We start from the raw sequence: 23,505 nt of genomic DNA, 5'->3' as shown, positions 1-23,505 counted from the left end.
AAACTGTACCAAATTAACTTGGTCATTTAAATATGCAGAGAACTGCATATTTTGAGTAAGCTTTTCGCTCATTTCCTGTAACTTAAATTTTGTAAATTCGTCTTTTTTTAACGTCCACATTTTTTTAGGATAAATTTATTAAATTTTATATGAAAGTATATTTCACACTGGAGAACAAATCTTGCTTTTCGCACTGTTTTATCATTTCTGTAGAACGCATAAAGAAATTTGTCTCGGATATCAGCTGAATGGTACATCGGTGCCACAAGTGAACACTTGTAAATACCTAGGTATATATTTAAGTAACAAACTGGGTTGGGAGGAACAAGTCACTAATACTACTAGGAAAGCCTGGAAAATAATTAGCGTACAAAACCCTTGTTCGCCCAATTATGGAATATGGAGCAGGAGGTTGGGATCCGTACAGACAAAACCAAATCGATTCAATAGAAAAGGTCCAACGCAAGGCAGCAAAATATGTCAAAATGGGGAAGGGACATGGTGAGGAGATAGTAAAAGACTTAGGGTGGGAACTTCGCAAATCAAGGCGACGAAAAACCAGACTCACCGCATTGTTTAAGGCACAAATGGGACTCAAAGCATGGACCGATATCAATGCTAGATTAGCAACACCATCATACTTAGGAAGGGCTGATCATATTAGGAAGTTTAAATGTAGAAAACAAAGAACGGACGTGGCAAAATTTTCCTTTGTTAACCGCACAATAGTAGACTGGAACAGCTTACCTGCGGCAGTCTTTCAGGGTGGTCCTCTTAAAATCAATACATTTTAGGAAAGGTTGAGAAGATTAGACTGAACATGTAATTGGAGGTGCAGTGTAATTATTTAAGTTGTGCCATGTACTTAATTGAATTGATATATAATTAATTAAGTTGATATGTAATAATTAAGTTGATATGTAAAATAATTAAGTTGATATGTAACTAATTAAGATGATATGTAATTTAGTTGATATGTAAATAAATTAAGGTGATATGCAATTAATTAAGATGATATGTAATTAGGTGGGTATATAATTAATTAAGGTAATATGTAATTATTTAAATTGGTAATAGTTGGGTGATATAGAAGTACTTATAAGTTAGATTTACTTTTGCTTATTATCGTAGGCGTTATTATGGAATAGTTTTTAATTATAGTCCTAGATTTATTGCATCTACTATTTATAGATTTACGTTTATTTTATTTCATTTAGGTTTATTTCATTTTATTTCATGTAATTGTAATTATTGCATATTATAGGTATATCACTGCCACCGGGTGTATACCCAATTGTAGTGTTAATAAATAAATACATACATACATACATACATACATACATACATACATACATACATACATACATACATACATACATACATACATAGGCATACATACATACATACATACATACATACATACATACATACATACATACATACATACATGCACACACATACATACGTACATACGTACATACGTACATACGTACATACGTACGTACATACATACGTACGTACGTACGTACGTACGTACGTACATACATACATACATACATACATACATACATACATACATACATACATACATACATACATACATACATACATACATACATACATACATACATACATACATACATACATACATACATACATACATACATTTCAAGTTATTTTTTATTTAATACTTCTTTATGTAAAAAAATAAACTTTCCAATTCTTGGCCAAAAAAATGTATTATTCATATATTCTACTGAAAGGCCCAGAATCTGTTAACAGACTCGTTATGAATTAAACAGAGAAGAAAACATTAAAAATATTCAAAATTGTACAAGATATTTCAGAAACCAGTCTTCCCTACACAAATTGCACCCTTCTCAATTTAAAAATGGAATTACACATAATAATATATATATATATATTATTTTAAAATGTTTATTAATCTAGAAATATTATATAATCACTATACGAAATTCCAGCACAAAATTAATTAAGGATATGGAGAAATTAAACTTTTAATTTTAATAAATTTTATAGCTACAAGCCAAAGACTATTAAACATGGAAATTTTGTTCATTTAGCTTTATTGTAGCTGAGATATAAAAAAAGTGAATTTCACTCAATTTTTGCAGGCCAAAGGTGTACCTCCCCCCTTAATTGATACTTTGCTTCATTGCTTTAATAGCACAAAACAGTGCGGTTTTAAAGATTATGTCATTAAAGAAGGAGCACTTGTTAGGGTACTAGCTTAAAAGATAAATGTACATGGGACTGACTTCACCAGAACCAATTGATATAGTCAAAATGAAAACTGACCAAGTACAAAAAACAAAATTTTGAGGAAAAAAAAAACAGTATATTATTCAGTTTCATGCGAATAATGATCTAAAAACGTTACCAGTACAATGTATTGTGGGTCCCTATCACCACAGCATGGCGCGTCCTCAGGTTGCGGATAGAGGAGACGGCCTCCAGATATGGAGGGTAGCTGCGAATATATTGAATAAGCAGTCGTGGACAGCCGATAAGGGGGGTCCTCCAGCTTGGGGGTTGGGCGAAGGGCTAACAACCCATCACCGTAAAAAACAGCTTGTTACGTATCCCTATAATAAGCCTCGGAATAGGACTGATTCTCTGGCACGACCTGCTGTCCAAAAATCTGAAAGTTAGAATTTATAAAACAGTTATATTACCGGTTCTTCTGTATGGTTGTGAAACTTGGACTCTCACTCTGAGAGAGGAACATAGGTTCAGGGTGTTTGAGAATAAGGTGCTTAGGAAAATATTTGAGGCTAAGCGGGATGAAGTTACAGGAGAATGGAGAAAGTTACACAACACAGAACTGCACGCATTGTATTCTTCACCTGACATAATTAGGAACATTAAATCCAGACGTTTGAGATGGGCAGGGCATGTAGCATGTATAGGCGAATCCAGAAATGCATATAGAGTGTTAGTTGGGAGACCGGAGGGAAAAAGACCTTTAGGGAGGCCGAGACGTAGATGGGAGGATAATATTAAAATGGATTTGAGGGAGGTGGGGTATGATGATAGAGACTGGATTAATCTTGCACAGGATAGGGACCGCTGGCGGGCTTATGTGAGGGCGGCAATGAATCTTCGGGTTCCTTAAAAGCCATTTGTAAGTAAGTAAGTAAGTAAGTACAACTTATTGACACAGAGTTTACTATAATAAAGTTGAATTACGAGTAATTCTTACTTACTCAGATTTAGATATATAGTATAATTTATACCCCTTTTTTGGGTCAGTTTTCACTTTGACAAAAATTTGTAACATACATTTGTATAAAAAATTAAGAAATCACACTTTGTTTATCTAGGCCTATATGGAATTTTATTTTAAGCTCTATAGTGATTACTGAAACTCCAGAATGTTTAACTAGAGTACGAAAGTATGAAGTGAATGGGAAATTAGAGAAAAATATTAGATCCTTCAGACAACATTATACAGTAAAACCTGTTCAAGACGGAAGTGACATGGTCCTAAATTTTTTTTCCGTTGTGGACAGGTTTCCGTATTATTCAGATGTGCCATTAAAATGGAATATTTTGTCATTCATATACTTGAAAAACAAAATGGCATGTCTCAAACTGCAAGAAGTACAAAATATTCCATTTAACACTCATCACATTAAATCAGCTTTCTGTCGCTCATTACGTTGGTGAATCATCTTGATTAAAATCTCATTTTCTGTATAAATATTATCGTAACTCACTCATTAGTCATTAAACATTACTAAAGTTTACTAATCTCATTCTATTTAATATCTAACACTATACTCTAATACTGTACTGCATATCACTGCACATTATTAATTAATTGGACTAGGAGCCATCTATTAGAAGCCTTGAATTCTGGTTTATTTAATTTCTTTCCCAGTTCAATAGCTTGCTTTGCAGAAGAGATCCAGAAATTGGCTTGTTCTTTGAAAGGTCATGAAGAACCCACTCCCACAACAGTTCATCTATTTTAACATAAACAGTTGCTTTCTGGTTCCTTTTGTGTCACCAATATTGGCAGTACGCCACTCACTCATTATGATCTTTATTTTTTAAAGTGTCACACCTGAGTTTTCCACAACTGTACTTCAATATTATTTCACATAGACTTCATTTCTCATTTTCCTTTAACTCCATAACTTTTACTTCAACACTTAATGTTAATGCCACATTTTATGCAACTTTTTTTTTACCTGGAAATCACTACACTTGCGCTCTGTTTAGCTACGACAGTATACGGGTGTGAAGCACTGAAAATCTTTGAAGGGACTCGTCTGCCTAGTCAACAGGGTAATAAAATTTATGACCGACAGGCCAAGACACCCTCGTACCCTCTAGAATTTTGCAAAGAAAACTTGTTTTTATCTTAGTGACCCACATATTTCGTATATTCCTTGAAATTGCACGCTGTTTCAAAATATAGTTACAAAATATAGTGTGTGTCCAAAATATTATTTCCGTTTTGAACAGTAGAAGACAGTTTGTTTCCGCGTTGAACAGTTTCCGTTTTATTCGGGAAAAATTACACATAATACATACACATTTCGCCGGGACCAATAAATTGTTCCGAAATAGACAGAATTCCGGATTATTCAGGTTCCGATTTGAACAGATTTCACTGTATTACTGTATCTTTATACAGGGTGCGTCAGAAAGAACGGATGGATTTCACATTGCAAGAAAATTGTAAAGATCCATCAAATCAAAAATTTATTGTTATCAACATATTCACCAATACATGCAGTTTATTTATGTAAAACAACATTATCCATATGATGTCCTTGGCTTTCAATACAGGCATCGAGGCGTTTTCTGATGTTCGCCATCACTTTCACAGTCATAGCTGGTGCAATTGCCACGATTTCTTCACGAATCGCTGTCTTCAGTTCGTCCAGTGTATGTGATCGATGTTTACAAACTTACGCCTTCAAATGGTCCCAAAGAAAGAAGTCGCAGGGCGCGAGATCTTACCGTAGCCTCGGACAATCTCAGTGCAATAGAATTTCGTCCAGGTGATTTCTTCTATAACCTCCTCTGTCCTTAGGTATCATATATGATACCTCAGCTCTTTATTCATATGTCATTCGTTATGCGCGTATATAGATTCGTGACCTGAGGTATCATATTCTATACCATCTGCGCTCTCTGCCTATCATTTGTTTTTGTTAATTTTTCTTGCCACTAGATGTCACCAGCTGATTGAATTTATCATTTCGTCTAGTCAGCAGCATGGCGGAGAAAAGCAAAGGTAATTGTTGATTTGTTACATGTTAAATGAAAGAACTTTATTTGTTGATACATTCTTACACATTAACAATTCACCTAATAATAATAGAAACATTGTTAGTCTTTTCAGATAGGCGTACAACACTGTTTTTTATGAGGTATCATTGGTGATACCTTCGGTCACTAGCATGACTTTTTATAAATCCCATTACTATAATTTTGTGTAGTAAATATGCGTGATATCTGTTATTCCATGCTTGTATAATTCAAAATATCATGCTTTACAATATAGTAATCTTCACTATGTGCTCTATATCATTATGAGAATGTGAGGTTATGTTTGATTTCTTTAGCCTTGACTACGAACGAAATAACTGAACTTGTCAACAACATCAATCCCAATGATTCTGACTTTGAGATTGAGGACGAAGAAGACAATGATGAAGATATCATAGTTCCTAGACCTCCAACTCCTGTGATCGATGAAAGTTCATCTGATTCCGAAGATGAGTCGCTAACTCTTGCGGAGATACAACGAAGGGCCGTTATTTGGAGGCACAAAAATGTGTAAGTTGTTAGAAATTGTGACTAAACATATCTACAGCTACAAATAGAGGGAAATGGAAATAAGTATTATATTCTTATAAAATTTTGTTTTTTGTTCTTTTTTTTTTTAGATTCCAGTCGCCATTGACTTTTGAGAATGTTTCATCACCTGAACTATCAGAAGTAAAGGATCCTTTCGAGTACTTCAGTAAGTACCTGCGACCTTCATTTTTTGATGAAATGGCGCATTTCACAAATTTGAAGCATGTATCTCTAACCGGGAAATCTCTAAACTGCACTGGACGAGAAATTAGAAAGTTTTGGGGCGTTAGTATTGTAGCTGCGCTCTTGGGGTTCCCAAGACTAAGGATGTGTTGGGAGAGCAGAACCCGCTACCCGCTGGTAGCAGAAAATATGGCCAGAGATAGATTTTATTTGCTTCGCAGAAGTATTAAGGTTGTTGATGACAACGCTGTTCCTCAGGATCAAAAGCAGGACAGTTTCTGGAAGGTGAGACCAATGTTAAACAGTATTAGAGATGCATGTCTACAACATCGCAGAACTAAAAATGTTTCAATCGATGAACAGATGATTCCATTTCACGGACATGTGCGCATGCGCCAATATATCAAAGGAAAGCCGCATCCTGTGGGATTGAAGAATTTTGTTTTGTCAACCCCTTCTGGCCTACCTCTTGACTTCATGATGTATGAAGGAAAGGGAAAGGAAATATCTTCAGAGAAAAGCACTGTTCCAGAAAAGCTTGATGTGGGTGGGCGAGTTGTTCTGAAACTTGCAGATTCTTTGCCACCTGGGTCGTCTATTTTCATAGATAGATATTTTACTTCTGTTGAGCTACTTGATTGCTTGATCCTAAGAAACATTTCGGGAACTGGAACAATAATGGCTAGTCGTGTACCAAAAAAGGTTCAATTTAAAAGCGACACTGATATGAAGAAAGAAGGTAGGGGTAGCTACGATCAAGTGGTGAGAAATGACGACAAACTACCTCTCCTCAAGTGGTTTGACAATAGGGCCATTTTTCTAGCATCAACAGAATTCGGTGTGGAACCAGTAGAAGACTGTAAGCGCTGGTCAAAAAAGGATAAGGCTTACATTCAAATTCCTCGCCCTGCGACAGTGAAGATGTACAATTCATACATGGGGGGAGTTGATCTCTTGGATAGGGTGTTGGGAAAGTATGCCATGAGAGGGAGGACAAAAAAATGGACAATTCGTGTCATTCATCATTTCTTTGATTTTGCTATTGCAGCAGCCTGGCTTGAATACAGGCAGGCTGCTATGGAATCTGGTTGGGCGAAAAAAGATATTTTGTCCTATTTCCTATTTCGGTTTGAGGTGGCAGAAAAACTGATATACTTTGATGGAAAGAACGTTGCCATTCATGATGAATTAGACGAACAGGAAGATGAGGAGGAAAAGGAGGATGAAGACAGTGATGAATCTTCCAGAAGGAAGCGTCCTAGAACACCAAAAGCTTTACCACCCAGGGCTGCTAGATTGGACCAGGCCTTACATTTACCACAGATGATGAATAAAGAGCAAACAAATAGGTCGAAATGTAGAGCTCCTGGTTGTAAGTCTTTGACATTTGTCAGATGCACAGAATGCAAAATGTTTTTGTGTTTTACAACAGAACGGAACTGTTTCTCGGAATTTCATAAAAAATGATTTTAACATTTCGTTTTTTTGTATGTATGGGACATGCAACCACTTATGCATATATACTAAACTGTTTTGGAGTACTTATAAATTTATATCATCATGAATATTCAGAATTTGACTATATTGTATTTTGTAACACACATATATTTTGTTTATTTTATATATAATTAATTATGATAATAAATATATATAAATGTTCAATTGTATTAAAGTCTGCAATAATGTATTCTACATTTTTTTTTCAGTATTTGTAAGCAATTTGTATGCATTTTTGTAAAATAAATAAAACTAAATGGATTCAAAATAGTGTCCTGTACTTAACCAGAAAGTCCTCATAAAATCCTGAGGTATCATATATGATACCTAGCATAAAACAAGATCAGAGATCGTGACAAAAATTCTGACTGGTAAAAGTTTTTATTTGTATCACCAAAAACCCAATAAATTATATTTAAACACTTTTATAATTGTAAACTTGTCTCGGGACTGAAGAGGTTAATGTTGAACCTGTGATACGAAATGAAGCCACCCACCGCAAAATTGTATTCCGAGTTGGAATCCTAGCGTGACATTCGATGTCGAAATGAGTCCTGAGTGGCGATCACAGACTCTTCATTTTTCAAAAATGTCTCTACGATGAAAGCACGTTGTACACCAGACCAACACCATATTCTCAACTGAAACTGCATCCTATGGCTGACCCAACAGTCGTGGTCCCCCTCACTATATCTCTCTCCTCGTTGCGTATCGATAGTTTGAAATCCATCCGTAATCCATCCGTTCTTTCTGACGCACCCTTTATTACTCGTCACCTTCACTGTTGTCACTTTGTGATAGATTGCCAGCAGTATTAGCACCAGCTATTTGGGATTGATTTTCTTTTCTTATTTTACATTATATTAACACCATCATCACTGTCACTTGTATCACTATTCATTTTCAACAGGTTTATACGAGGCGCATCCAGAAAGTAAGTTTCCCTATTAAAAAAATAAGAACACACACTTCAGGAAAACATTTATTGGCAACAGGTACAGCAATGTTTCAACTATTTTTCAACATAGCCACCATCACAATTGAGACACTTGTCGTATCGTGGGATCAACTTTTGTAGCCCTCTGTCGTAGAACTCTGCCGCCTGTGAATGGAACCAGGGTGTGATAGACGTCTTCAGCTCTTCGTCGTTGCCAAAACGCTCACCGGAGGACTGGAATTTCTTCAGTAGCAAGAATACGTGAAAATCGCTGGGAGCAAGATCAGGACTGTAGGGTGGATGATCAAAGAACTCCCAGCCAAATTTCATAAAAACAGCTGCTGTGCGCCGAGCCGTATGTGGACGAGCATTGTCATGGAGGAGCACAACACCTGCAGTAAGCATTCCACGCCTCTTGTTTTGAATGGCACGTCGCAATTTTCGCATTGTTTCACAGCAACGATCAGCGTTCACTGTTTCACCTCTTGGAAGGAAGTCAATGAGCAGAATGCCCTTCCTGTCCCAGAACACCGTGCACATCACTTTCCGTACCGACAGCGTCTGTTTGAATTTCGCCCTGGCCGGAGATCTACTATGCCGCCAATGCATTGACTGCTGCTTGGTTTCCGGGGTGAAGTGCGAAATCCAAGTCTCATCGCCCGTGACGATCCTGTCGAGGAACTCATCGCGCCGTCATCGTGATACCATTGCAGAAATGTCAGTGCTGCTCCTAAACGTTGCATTTTGTGTTCGGGTGTCAGGTTTTTCGGCACCCACCTGGCACACACTTTTTTGAACAGCAGGTGCTTAGTGACAATCTCATGCAACAAGGATCGTGATATCTGCGGAAAATGGCTGCTCAGCTCCGTAATCGTGAAGCGACGGTTCTTCATGATGCACTGCCGCACCAGCTCAACACGATCATCATTGATGAGGGACGGTCGCCCACTGCGCTTTTCATCATGGACACTTTGACGACCTTCGGAAAACTGCCTACACCAGCGACGCACCATCTGCTTACTCATGATATCCGGCCACCCGAACCTCGCAGGCGGCGGGAGAAGGAATAAGAGCTTCCATTTTGGACCACTGCTGCCACGCTACTGGCACCAGGCGGGATCTGTCCGGCTGGCATATGATTGATACGTCATAGATCTGTTACGCATGCGCAATTGACACGGCTAATTACATTTACTTTCAAGGGGGAAAAATGGGGAAACTTACTTCCTGGATGCGCCTCGTAACTGTATTATCTACAAACAATCCAATGTTTAATATTGAGATGTATTACGTACAGAAAAACAACTATTTACCACCAGTAGAGCGACCAGTAGTATTTCAGCAGCATGAATTTATATGTCACAATCTAAACTGACTAACTATAAAATCCTGGTCAGTTTTTCCATTGCCATACTGTTTTATATTTTATTTTTATTTTATTTTTATTTAAATTCAAATATACAGAATAAAGAAATATAATTACAAAACAAACAAAGAGAAATACAAATAAAATAATACAAGCAATATAAAAAGAAGATACAGTAGTATTAACAAAATTTGAGACCGAATGAGCAGCGCTCGTGCTCGGTCGCAGTTCAGATATAATATTAAAATAAAAAATAATAATAATAAGAATAATAATAATATAAAAAATAAGTAAAATAAAATAGGAACTAAAATATAATTACAGCGGCAATGGAATTATATAATATAATATTAACACTAGAGAAGAATAATATCGCACGTGAAAAGTAGGACTAATATATATTTCAAAATTATAGAATACAAATATAATATAGGTTGATTAATTCATACACATAGGCTATAAATTTATTTAATCAAATTGAAGATATTAACACGTTTCTAATTTTCTTGTTATATGTTAGTGGGTTACATGTTAGAAGTTCTGGGTGTAATTTAGTTAAAGCATTGTACAACCGAGGGCCAAAATTTATGCTATGCTTTAGACCAGCAGATGTGAGACATTTAGGTTCTACTAATGTTGAATTAATATTTCGTCTTGTGTCATAATTGTGTGTCTGTAATACAAACTTATTACGATTTTTATGATAAAATTTTAACAGCGTATACTTATAAATTTGTTCAATATTAAATACATTAAATTCAGAATAAATTAATTTAGTTGGATAATCGAAACGTTTCTTCAAACAAATTTTAATTATTCGTTTTTGTAGTAAATTTAACGGACTAAGATTAATTTTTGTACTTCCACCCCAAACAATTATACCATATTGAATGATAGACTGAATAATGGCCAAATAAACATTTCGTAGAACTCTAATAGGTAAGTAGCATCGAAGATTAACGAATTTATAAATTGTTTTACGAAGCCTCTTACAAAGATAAGTAATGTGATGAGGCCATTTTAAATTCTGATCAGTAATGATACCCAGATATTTGACATACGTGGCTTCTTTCAATGGTGGACATTTACAACTTTTGGGATCTAAACAATTTTCACTGTGTATTATTAGTCTATATTTATCGAGAAATTTTAAATTTTGAACACTGGCAGCTGTTAACGAAAAAGGAAGTAAAGTTGATTTAGATATATTTAAAGAAAGGAAGTTGGACTTAAGCCATGCTTAGATATCATGTTTATAATCAAGACACGGTTACTTTTCCCATCGTAAACGACAGAGAACCATATTGAAAACCAGATGGCATCACTATCTCAATTTAAAAAAAAAAAAGTCAGTTGGTCAGTTTCCATTTTGACTGTATCAATTACAGCAACCGAAAGGAGATGGACTTGGAATAAATAATGAAATTGTTAGTATCAAGACACGTCAATATTTTTCATATTTTCAATTCATTTAATATTTCACACATAAATTGTTATGACTGCTATAATCCAGTGGCGGCCGGTGAGGCATTCCGGTGGTGGTGCCAAAAATGAAAAACGTTGTACGCAAATTACCCTAGTGAAATTGATAATCGCAGTTCACGTTTACATTATATTAAATAAAACACATTAATTAAACCAGCTATTTTACCAGGTGTGCAGTTAATAATGCATCTAGTAACAGTTACAATAACATTTCCGAAACTAATAACGAAATTTACAGATACAGATAATGCAAAACTTTCACAGTATTGTTAGTCAAATACAAATAAATTTTATAACTAGTAAAATTACTGGCATTCACTGCGGGCTAAAGCAGGGAGATGCACTATCACCTTTACTTTTTAACTTCGCTCTAGAATATGCCATTAGGAAAGTTCAGGATAACAGGCAGGGTTTGGAATTGAACAGGTTACATCAGCTTCTTGTCTATGAAGATGACGTGAATATGTTAGGAGAAAATACACAAACGATTAGGGAAAACACGGAAACTTTACTTGAAGCAAATAAAGCGATCGGTTTGGAAGTAAATCCCGAAAAGACAAAGTATATGATTATGTCTCGTGACCAGAATATTGTACGAAATGGAAATATAAAAATTGGAGATTTATCCTTCGAAGAGGTGGAAAAATTCAAATATCTTGGAGCAACAGTAACAAATATAAATGACACTCGGGAGGAAATTAAACGCAGAATAAACATGGGAAATGCGTGTTATTATTCGGTTGAGAAGCTCTTATCATCCAGTCTGCTGTCCAAAAATCTGAAAGTTAGAATTTATAAAACAGTTATATTACCGGTTCTTCTGTATGGTTGTGAAACTTGGACTCTCACTCTGAGAGAGAAACATAGGTTAAGGGTGTTTGAGAATAAGGTGCTTAGGAAAATATTTGGGGCTAAGCGGGATGAAGTTACAGGAGAATGGAGAAAGTTACACAACACAGAACTGCACGCATTGTATTCTTCACCTGACATAATTAGGAACTTAAAATCCAGACGTTTGAGATGGGCAGGGCATGTAGCACGTATGGGCGAATCCAGAAATGCATATAGAGTGTTAGTTGGGAGACCGGAGGGAAAAAGACCTTTAGGGAGGCCGAGACGTAGATGGGAGGATAATATTAAAATGGATTTGAGGGAGGTGGGGTATGATGATAGAGACTGGATTAATCTTGCACAGGATAGGGACCGATGGCGGGCTTATGTGAGGGCGGCAATGAACCTTCGGGTTCCTTAAAAGCCATTTGTAAGTAAGTAAGTAAGTGAAATTACTGGCAAAACACACGCGATAAATAGTGATATAGATAATAAACGAATACGTTTGCACTTTGTTTAACAGGCCGATGAATCCAAGGCAGCGGCCTGAATAACACATGTTCATGTCCTGCACAGATCTCATGTATCGTTAACAGAAGCATCAATACTATAGCAACAGTCTAGGGATATTTAGTTGCCCCAAAATAAAACAAATATTACACAACATTAACAAACAGTTTTACATAATATGAAAAAAAAAATTTATCTTTATAAAAGGAACCATGATTATCTTTGCATTCAATATAGTTAAATGGATAATAATTTACACATTCAAATCCAAGTTATGTGCATTAGTTTTAAATTGGCAATATTACATTAAGATTTGGCTCGGAACTTGTGTTTTCGTGCAAGTCTGCGGTTGATGGTTCCCTTCCTGACATCTACAACAACCCTGCCATCTAGCGAAATTTCTGCATTACTGTGCTCTAGCGGGCGGAATATTAACTACTGAGTCAAATTGAATTCGGCTCAAAGTATGCCATAAGAATCGCATATAAACTAGAATCAGTAGCCTTTTGAACATTGTTGTATGGACGTAGGCAGTGCCAGACAGAAGTGGCTCCAACGTTCGGAAAAACGCTGCAAGAGTGCGTCCGGATCTGTGCGCGCGCTCGTTCAAATGAAATACGAATAAAATGTGTAGAAATAAACTATTACAACTGCTTTTTAGGATATTATTTTTTGTTTCTTCCATTGGTGGTGCCACGGCTCACTGGCACTACCCCAAAAGCCGCCCCTGCTATAATCTTACTTTACGACTTCCCTTCGCAGCATCTGTTGCATGGTGTTGGAGAGTACAAAACATTTTTCAGTACTTAAACATAAACTAAAAAGTCGCAACAAGAGTTCAACATGGTTTGCGTCAAAATCTCAAGCGAAACAATATCACTTATCTGTAAACTGAGTAGACGCTATGAAACAACAGTTTAAGCAGTCGATTTGACTTGTGAGCGTTTGCTATGCCTTTTGTCAGCTTTGGACAACAAACAAGTCACCCGAGCTGAGGAAATTATGACGTGAGTGACATATGAGGATGGAATGCGGTTGTGTGGGGCCAGAGCGAAAGCCGACCGAACTCTGTGCCAGAAATTCCTTCAGTATTACACTCTTTCATCGGAAAACAGAGACCCCACAGTTCAAGAGAGAGCATAAAGCGTTTGAAAACACAAATACGACGTGTCCATCTGCAGATGCTCAGCTGCGAACACACATTAACAATCAGAGGCAACAAACGGGTACTACGACCTCTTGCTGAATTGACGTTTCTTTTTATTTCATCGCTTGTGATAGGTTCATTCTCAGTGGATATTTCGTCCCGCCATTTTGTTTGTGGATCTTCTACTGCAGAGACCTCTGAAGACAGATATTAAGTGAGATGAAAGAAAAGACGCAGAAGAGAGTGTTTAGATCAGTGGCGAATATTCAGTGTAGGGGCGTACGTAAGGAGGGGGTTACAGGGTTTGAACCTCCCTTGAATTTTAAAATAAATTACATTTAGAAATGAGTATTTTTTATCTATAATCGTTTTCCCTTCTCTTAAGTTTTCACTTCCAGAGTAACAAAATCTACATCGCCATAAGACACAGTTCTCCTGTTCCTCCTTCAATATATTCTTTATGCCAGTTTCATTCTTCATCTTTGGTGAGTTCCATGTTTCATTGTTGTGTTTAATATACATTTATTTCAATATATTTGATTGCTTCCATGGATTTTCCTGTTATATAAAGTAAAGTGTCTTACCTATTATACTTACTTACTGGCTTTTAAGGAACCCGGAGGTTCATTGCCGCCCTCACATAAGCCTGCCATTGGTCCCTATCCTAAGCAACATTAATCCATTCTCTATCATCATATCCCACCTCCATCAAATCCATTTTAATATTATCTTCCCATCTACGTCTCGGCCTTCCTAAAGGTCTTTTTCCCTCCGGCCTCCCAACTAACACTCTATATGCATTTCTGTATTTGCCCATACGTACTACATGCCCTGCCCATCTCGAACGTCTGGATTTAGTGTTCTTAATTATGTCAGGTGAATAATGCAATGCATGCAGTTCTGTGTTATGTAACTTTCTCCATTCTCCTGTAACTTCATCCCTCTTAGCCTGAAATATTTTCCTAAGCACCTTATTCTCAAACACCCTTAACCTATGTTCCTCTCTCAAAGTGAGAGTCCAAGTTTCACAACCATACAGAACAACCGGTAATATAACTGTTTTATAAATTCTAACTTTCAGATTTTTTGACAGCAGACTGGATGATAAAAGCATCTCAACCGAATAATAACAGGCATTTCCCATATTTATTCTTTGTTTAATTTCCTCCCGAGTATCATTTATATTTGTTACTGTTGCTCCAAGATATTTGAACTTCTCCATCTCTTCAAAAGATAAATTTTCAATTTTTATATTCCATTTCGTACAGTATCCTCGTCACGAGACATAATCATATACTTTGTCTTTTCGGGATTTACTTCCAAACCTATCTCTTTCACATACAAATAACTGTTGACTCACATATAGGGGAGACTCGGCTAATTCCGCAATATTAAGAAGTAAATCTAACATATTTTTATCAAAATGTTTATTGAAAAATATTATCAAGGTATGTAGACATGGACGAAACCTTTCATTACCAAATGAGATAAAGAGGCCTATTAAAATGCAAAAATATATTTAGTTGTACATACATTACAGTTGAAAAAGAACAACTCGGCTAATTCCGCAACAGTGCGGATAAATCCGCAATAGTATTTGGCTAATTCCGCAGTAGTAAATGATTATGAAATACATTATGTAAGTAACATGTAACAATCCTCACTTTCTTCACAGCTCTGTAGCAAAACACGAAAAACAGCCAACTTTCGATGTTTCACTGTATTGCCGACAGAGGTGTCGACCAATATCCTTGATTTTTTTCTATAGCACTGCAGAGGACATGCCGCCTGTTGACAGCCTCTCAAAACTTACGTTCACGCTATTGTAAAGCCGCAGTAAAATCATATATGCACTACTGCGTAATTACCCGTACTGCAGAATTAGCCGAGTCTCCCCTATATATATATATATATATATATATATATATATATATATATATATATGAAAGCGTTTTTATTATACAAAATTAAACAGAAGTTAAAATTGTTAAAAAATGGATGGCTGTGAAAAAATTACGTTTCAAAGATTTTATAAGGATATTAATGAATATATTCTATCAAACTTAGTGTAATATTAATAAATATAATAATAATATTAATAATAATACACAAAATTTAAAATGCCGATAATGTAAATTTTAAACAATTTTAATAATAACCCCTCTTTACAAAATTCCGCTTACGCCACTGACCCAGGGTATGTTATATGCTACGCATGTACTGGTTGACCTGTTATTTTTAAAAACACACCCTCTGTAATTAAAATTATTATTATTATTATTATTATTATTATTTTTATTATTACATTTATATTTATTTTTCTCGTTTTATTTTCCAGGAAAATGTTGTATTTAGTGTAAAAGTAACTAGGTTATAGTTTTCTCAGAAAAAATAGTAATATACGTTACAAGAGCGGTATGTTGACGTTTTCATGGTCGAGGAAAAGATTGAAAAAGCGAAACGTAGTTGAGCTTTTTTAATTTCCGAGAACATGAAAACAAACATACCGCTCGTGTATCGTACATTATTTTGTGCGAAGATCGTTTATTACATCCTGAAAGACGAATTTCTAATTAGTTGCAATGAAATCTCCATCTTGGTTTCTGTTTAATGACGCCAACTTCGGAACACCAAAATATCTTTCTTCAACATTGTTGCTGTAAAATGTTTTCTGTGTTTACTATACTCCAGCAGGCCGTGATATACGTCTGTCTTTTTTTTCCCCCAGTCTATAAATGCGAACTTAAAACAAACGGTAAGATTATGTAATGATTTATTTTTCATTTTAATATTTTAACAATATTATTTATATAACATATTGCAGTAATAACATCGGCATCTGGAATCTCGTTGATTTTTTCACGGCTTCCTTAATGTTACTTATATCATGAATGCAATAAGTTTAGTGGAGTAGTAGACTTTACTTAATTTTTGCAAATATTTAAAAACAATAATTAATATTGCAATTTAGGTGAAATTGCAGTGGTAAGTTTCCAATTCATAATTATTGCTATGTTAAACGTCTCTAAAAATAATATGTCAAAAGCCTAAAGCAGTAAAATGAAAGTCGCGCTTAAGCGGTAAGAAGAGGGAAATTGTTATGTGTGTTACGTTGGGAATACTGAATGTGGTATTTCACACTTACCGCGTATTGGTTCTGTGCGGAAAACAAGCAAATACGCACGATCTCGCACAAAAAAAATATAAGGTAAAGTACCCAAATAAGAGACAGGTTCCTAATAAGAGATACATTGTTAATTTCTCGGGTATAATTTGCCATCTCTCGACAACTATGGGAAATCAATGTTTGTGTTCTTTGTCTAACCTCAGTTGAAAGTAAGCAACGAAGCTGAGAGCAAGCAAAGTAATTTTTCATACATTGAACTTTTTGATGGTTTTTGTTGAGGAAGTGAACAGCAGTTAATGTAAATTACAACAAATTTATTGAGCAAATCAAGATTTCAGGTATAACTCCCTGTAAAGTTGATTTGAATAATTTCGAGGGAAAAATTGTTCCGGAGCCGGGTATCGAACCCGGGACCTTTGGTTTAACGTACCAACGCTCTACCACTGAGCTACTCGGGAACTCTAAAGGACACCGATCCAATTTTTCCCTCTATATCCACAGACCTCAAAGTGGGCTGACAACCGTCAAGCAACCAACTTCGAGTGCACACTAACTCCGTGTGACTTAAATTGTGGTTTTCTGTTAACGAACAGTGACGTTTATTATGCAAATCAAGATTTCAGGTATAACTCCCTGTAAAGTTGATTTGAATAATTTCGAGTTAGTGTGCACTCGAAGTTGGTTGCTTGAAGGTTGTCAGCCCACTTTGAGGTCTGTGGTTATAGAGGGAAAAATTGGATCGATGTCGGTTAGAGTTCCCGAGTAGCTCAGTGGTAGAGCGTTGGTACGTTAAACCAAAGGTCCCGGGTTCGATCCCCGGTTCCGGAACAATTTTTCCCTCGAAATTATTCAAATTATTAAACAAATTTATTATTAATTTTATAGAATTGCTGGCAAAATGTTGTGTATAATAAGGTAGATTCCTAATAAGGAAGATAATAATTTATTACCTTGGGTAACTATTTCATGTTTATTTATTCCGTTCCCTAGATAGCTAACGGTCCTATTAAGAGATACTATCTCTTAATTAGAACCCTTATTTGGTTTTATGACGTTGCTCAGCTTTGAGGGTTTACGAAAAGCGACAATGCTTCTAGTCGTGTCAGTTTGTCTACCATTAACTACATAAGAACCAATGAAAGATTAATTGATCTAGTAATTAAAATTAATTACGAATTAGGTAAATAATTAATTATCAATTGTCTTCAAATATTTATTACAAAAATTACTCATTCAAATAATTAAGTTATAATTATTAATGACTAAAATTAATTATTGTTCATTGAGATGACAATAATATCAATAGCTAAAATCAATTAAAATTGGCTAGTCCGACAATATTTACCTTACTTAAAGATCAAAACATAAGTGCGTAATTCGTGAAATAGGGTAAACTTGGATCTGTTGGACAGTCGGGCATGTTGGACACTCTGTACTTTAACGTGTTACCTCGCCATTTGTGGGCACCACATTCTGCTAGAAGTCAATGACGGAAGTAGTCCCACTCGTGGCTACTTCCGTCATTGACTTCTAGCAGAATGTGGTGCCCACAAGTGGCGAGGTAACACGTTAAAGTACAGAGTGTCCAACATGCCCGACTGTCCAACAGACCCTAGTTTACCCTATTTTCTATATACAGTATTTCAAATAAAAATAAAGTTAAATAACACACGTATCTCTTATTTGGAACCCCTTTCTAAAACATCATTATTTCCCAGTTTTATTTCTTTTTGTAATTTAAAATAATAATAATAAAAACTGACTAAAATTTGCATTGTCAATTCTAAAAGTAGACAAACTGCTGTATGTAGTCCAATCATTCAGATTTAAAATGTCTATTCCCATCCTCATTTATAAGCAGTTAAAAAAAAATGTCTCTTATTTGGGTACTTTACCTTATATATTTTTTTTATGTTTAACACCCTCTTATTCGGTAACTATTGCAAGTAGGATCGTGATTTTCGTCCATATTGTATTAGAAAATCGAATAAAGAAGAATTTATCCTTTTTGTATATTTCAATAGCGTGGACGGTTTTCGTGTAAATTTAAAGCATGGGTAGGATAAAATATGTCAGTTTGGATGCCATAAAAGCAGATTGTAAAACTGCATGTTGTACACCAGTGGCGGACTGACGTTTTCTGTCAGCTTGACCGTTTATTTTTATGGTTATTCCAACAGTCATATTTTTCATCACAACAGCCAAATCGACACCGTTTATTCACCACTCAAAAAGAAAAGTTTGAGATGTTACCAAGGCAACCTATAATTTCAATATCATTAATTTTATACTTCCGCTTAAAGTATTCACGAACTTGCTCATACATATTTTTCTTCTCTGTGTTTACTTGTTGTGGTTGATCAGCTTTAGTCTCAAATCGAACCGTTGGATCAATTATTACGGCATTATCGTGTTCTCTGTCAGTAGCAATTACATCGACACGTGGTGTACTACCATTTGCAGCAGTGCAGAATACCTCTTGATGGAATTCAAAGTATTGTAACATATTCTTGTGATGAATCTACCTTACAATATGATGGCGAGAATTACGAGGGAGCATACTATGTTGGCAGGACCCCAAGATATGGGGGAGAGTTTCAACCTCAGTGCAATATCTACACTGGGAATAGGCTAATCTCCTGAAGTAACTAATAAGGCGAAATCGTCTTCCAAATTTAAGGCATCTATAAATCATACCTATCTTTAAGAAGGGGGACAAGACTAACTGTAGCAACTTTCGAGGAATATCACTTTTGTTGACGTCGTACAAAATGTTGTCCAATATTCCTTTGAGAAGATTAACTCCATATGTAGATGAAATTATTGGGGATCATCAATGTGGTTTTAGGCATAATAGATCAACTATTGGCCAGATATTTTGTATTCGACAGATAATGGAGAAAAAATGGGAGTATAAGGGTACAGTGCATCAGTTATTCATAGATTTCAAAAAGGCATATGACTCGGTTAAGAGAGAAGTTTTATATGATAGGCCTATTCTTATTGAATTTGGTATTCCCAAGAAACTAGTTCGGTTAATTAAAATGTGTCTCAGTGAAACGTACAGCAGAGTTCGTATAGGTCAGTTTCTGTCAGATGCGTTTCCAATTCACTGTGGGCTAAAGCAAGGAGATCCACTATCACCTTTACTTTTTAACTTTGCTCTAGAACATGCCATTAGGAAAGTCCAGGATAACAGAGAGGATTTGGAATTGAACGGGTTACATCAGCTGCTTGTCTATGCGGATGGTGTGAATATGTTAGGAGAAAATCCACAAACGATTAGGGAAAACACGGTAATTTTACTTGAAGCAAGTAAAGAGATAGGGTTGGAAGTAAATCCCGAAAAGACTAAGTATATGATTATGTCGCGTGATCAGAATATTGTACGAAATGAAACTATAAAAGTTGGAGATTTATCCTTCGAAGAGGTGGAAAAATTCAAATATCTTGGAGCAACAGTAACAAATATAAATGACACTCGGGAGGAAATTAAACGCAGAACAAATATGGGAAATGCCTGTTATTATTCGGTTGAGAAGCTTTTGTCATCTAATCTGCTGTCAAAAAATCTGAAAGTCAGAATTTATAAAACAGTATAGGCTATTACCGGTTGTTCTGTATGGTTGTGAAACTTGGACTCTCACTTTGAGAGAGGAACATAGGTTAAGGGTGTTTGAGAATAAGGTGCTTAGGAAAATATTTGGTGCTAAGAGGGATGAAGTTACAGGAGAATGGAGAAAGTTACACAACACAGAACTGCACGCATTGTATTCTTCACCTGACATAATTAGGAACATTAAATCCAGAAGTTTGAGATGGGCAGGGCATGTAGCACGTGTGGGCGAATCCAGAAATGCATATAGAGTGTTAGTTGGGAGGCCGGAGGGAAAATACCTTTAGGGATACCGAGACGTAGATGGGAGGATAATATTAAAATGGATTTGAGCGAGGTGGGATATGATGATAGAGACTGAATTAATGTTTCTCAGGATAGGGACCAATGACGAGCTTATGTGAGGGCGGCAATGAACCTCCGGGTTCCTTAAAAGCTAGTAAGTAAGTATAGATAAATTTCATTTTATAACTTAGGTATGTGACCATGTCTTGTAAATCTGAATTCTCTTGTAATTGCATTGTGTTTTTCTTTTATAAAATCAAAACATAGAGATTTTAGTATTAATATGGGAAACTGTGGTAGAAATGCATGACTTTTTTTTATTTCCACGTAAAAGTATTCAGTTGATTCTTTAATTTCTCCATGAAACTTTTTCTGGAGTCCCTTCAAATTAATTATATTTATCTCTTTCTTACTGAGCTTAACATGTCCTCTTATCAGACTTACACAACGCAGGAAATAGAGGAAAGAGATTCATCTGACTGTTGACATCTCATAAATGCGGCTTTCCTGGGCATGGGATGATTATCGCATTTCACACCACTAAATACCTTCATCAGTTGTATCGTCGTCAAAGGAAACACTAAGCAGCGACGACAAGCATCGCAGGTCCGCTGGATAGCGTCGGAGTGGCATTCCTGCTGGCTGGACTATTTTAACCGCCGCGCCGGCCGACTCGAGCTCTGCTGAGATGTTTGTTGAAATGGCGGGAGTGGAAACACGCGGCGAATACTTGAGGCTCGTCTGCTCATATCTATTCACCGGTCGACGCCTTAAAGAGAGCGATCAAATTTATTGACGATAATATTCTTAGGGCCGACAGTAAGATGACTGCCATGTTCCTTAAAACACTTGTCACCATTCATAATTGTTGCGCCTAGAAGTCATGCAAACTCAACGTTATATAATTATGTGTCTTTAAATGTGTCTTTAATTTTTTTTCTCAATTACATTATTAAACAAACATTTATCCGGACATAATCATTCTCCATTTTGAAAACTTAACTAGTATGGACACGACATTTTAGCTGTTACTATGATAATTTTATTTTATTCTCTTGAAATATTTCACACGAAGGAAATAATTGTATGTGTTTATTCACACTGCAATGGGTATATACCCGGTGGTAGTGGTAACTAATTACATTCAATAATGACAATAATAAACTTATTAATTAAAAATACAGTTAATAATAATACCAATAATTAATACAAATAATTAATACTAACAGTAATTAATAATAATAATAATAATAATAATAATAATAATAATAATAATAATAATAATAATAATAATAATAGGGAATATCCTAAATTAAATGAAGCACGATCACTTAAAATAACATTTAAAATAAATCTAATTTGTATCTTAAATCTAAGTTCGAACTGAAACCCACGAGTATGGTATGTTCATATCTGCACAAGTCCCTTTCCACATTACACTCATTTCGCTGTCAACTCAGTCACTGCACTGGAACTACGACACATTTCACTGATTCTATCCTGATTTCACTAACACTTCAAAAACATTTCACTGTTCAAATACTTTGCACTGCCACTATAAACTATAAAGCTTCCCTGACAGGAACACGTTTCACTGACACAACACACTTCACTGACACAACATAATTCTTCACTGATACGAGTACAACACTTCAATAACAAAATATCATTTACATCCTCTACATACTGTGTATAATTACTGTCTATTAGTAAAGTCCTTAAGCCTATTTTTAAATACGTTTTTGGTTGTTGGTAAAGCCTTTAGTAAGTCTGCAGGTAAAGCATTCCAGTCCCTGATAGTACGATTGAGAAAAGAAAACTTTCCAGTGTCCGTCCTCTGTCTTCTTTCCCTCAATTTATACGAGTGGTCGTTCCTTGAAGAGTAATTATATACAGAATGCAACAGAATAACTGTTCCTAATTTTCTGATGTGATAGAGGAGACGAAAATAATTACACATTTTCTTAATGAAGTAGTGTCCGGAAATGCTTCGTATAAAAGAGCTCATCACACATATTATGGCTGCATTTATGTTTCAAGTGTTCTTGTTACCATGGAAATAATTGAAGTTAGTTTGTTGCTGTATATCACAAAATATCGTCTGTGAGATTTCTATTTAATTTCATGGTATTAAAATGCATCGGTATACAAATATTGAACTCGCACACATGCATAAGGCATTTGGAGCAGCTTACGACAATGCTAATTTGGCAAAGCGAATCTATGAGGAACAACACCATATTCCATATTAATATTCGGAGAAACATGATGTTTCAACACGATAGTGCACCCGCACATTTTGGCTTAAATTGTAGAAATTATTTAAATGTACATTTTCCGAAAAGTTGGATATGGAGAGCAGGTCCAGTTGCTTGGCCGGCACGTTCCCCAGATACGACTCCAGTTGATTTTTGTATTTGGAATCATATTAAATCAATTGTTTATTAAACACCCATCGACATAGCAGAATTAGTTGCTAGAATTATTCTTGCTTTTGACGTTCTTCGTAACCGACCACAGATATTTCTATTCAAGAATTCATCATCATCATCATTGATATGGTCACGGCTTAGGCCATTCATTCTATCTAAAAGATTTAGGTAATAAATTGATGTATTCAGCGTTTCATATGTAGTCCAATTGATCTTTTACCCTTTGGTCTATAATTGTATTCTCTGTATGG

General features: G+C 35.6%; 1 protein-coding gene across 1 annotated transcript in view; it reads right to left on the bottom strand.

Moving 5' to 3' along the window:
• The window catches only part of LOC138712564 (serine-rich adhesin for platelets), a 219,829-nt gene that overhangs the window by 151,007 nt on the left and 45,317 nt on the right, over positions 1-23,505 (bottom strand). The gene's annotated exons all lie outside the window — the stretch shown is intronic.

The sequence above is a fragment of the Periplaneta americana genome, chromosome 13 (genome assembly GCF_040183065.1).
Source record: "Periplaneta americana isolate PAMFEO1 chromosome 13, P.americana_PAMFEO1_priV1, whole genome shotgun sequence".
Classification (NCBI taxonomy): domain Eukaryota; kingdom Metazoa; phylum Arthropoda; class Insecta; order Blattodea; family Blattidae; genus Periplaneta; species Periplaneta americana.
Note: the sequence above shows the minus strand (reverse complement) of the source record. Positions and strands in the feature narration are given on the sequence as shown.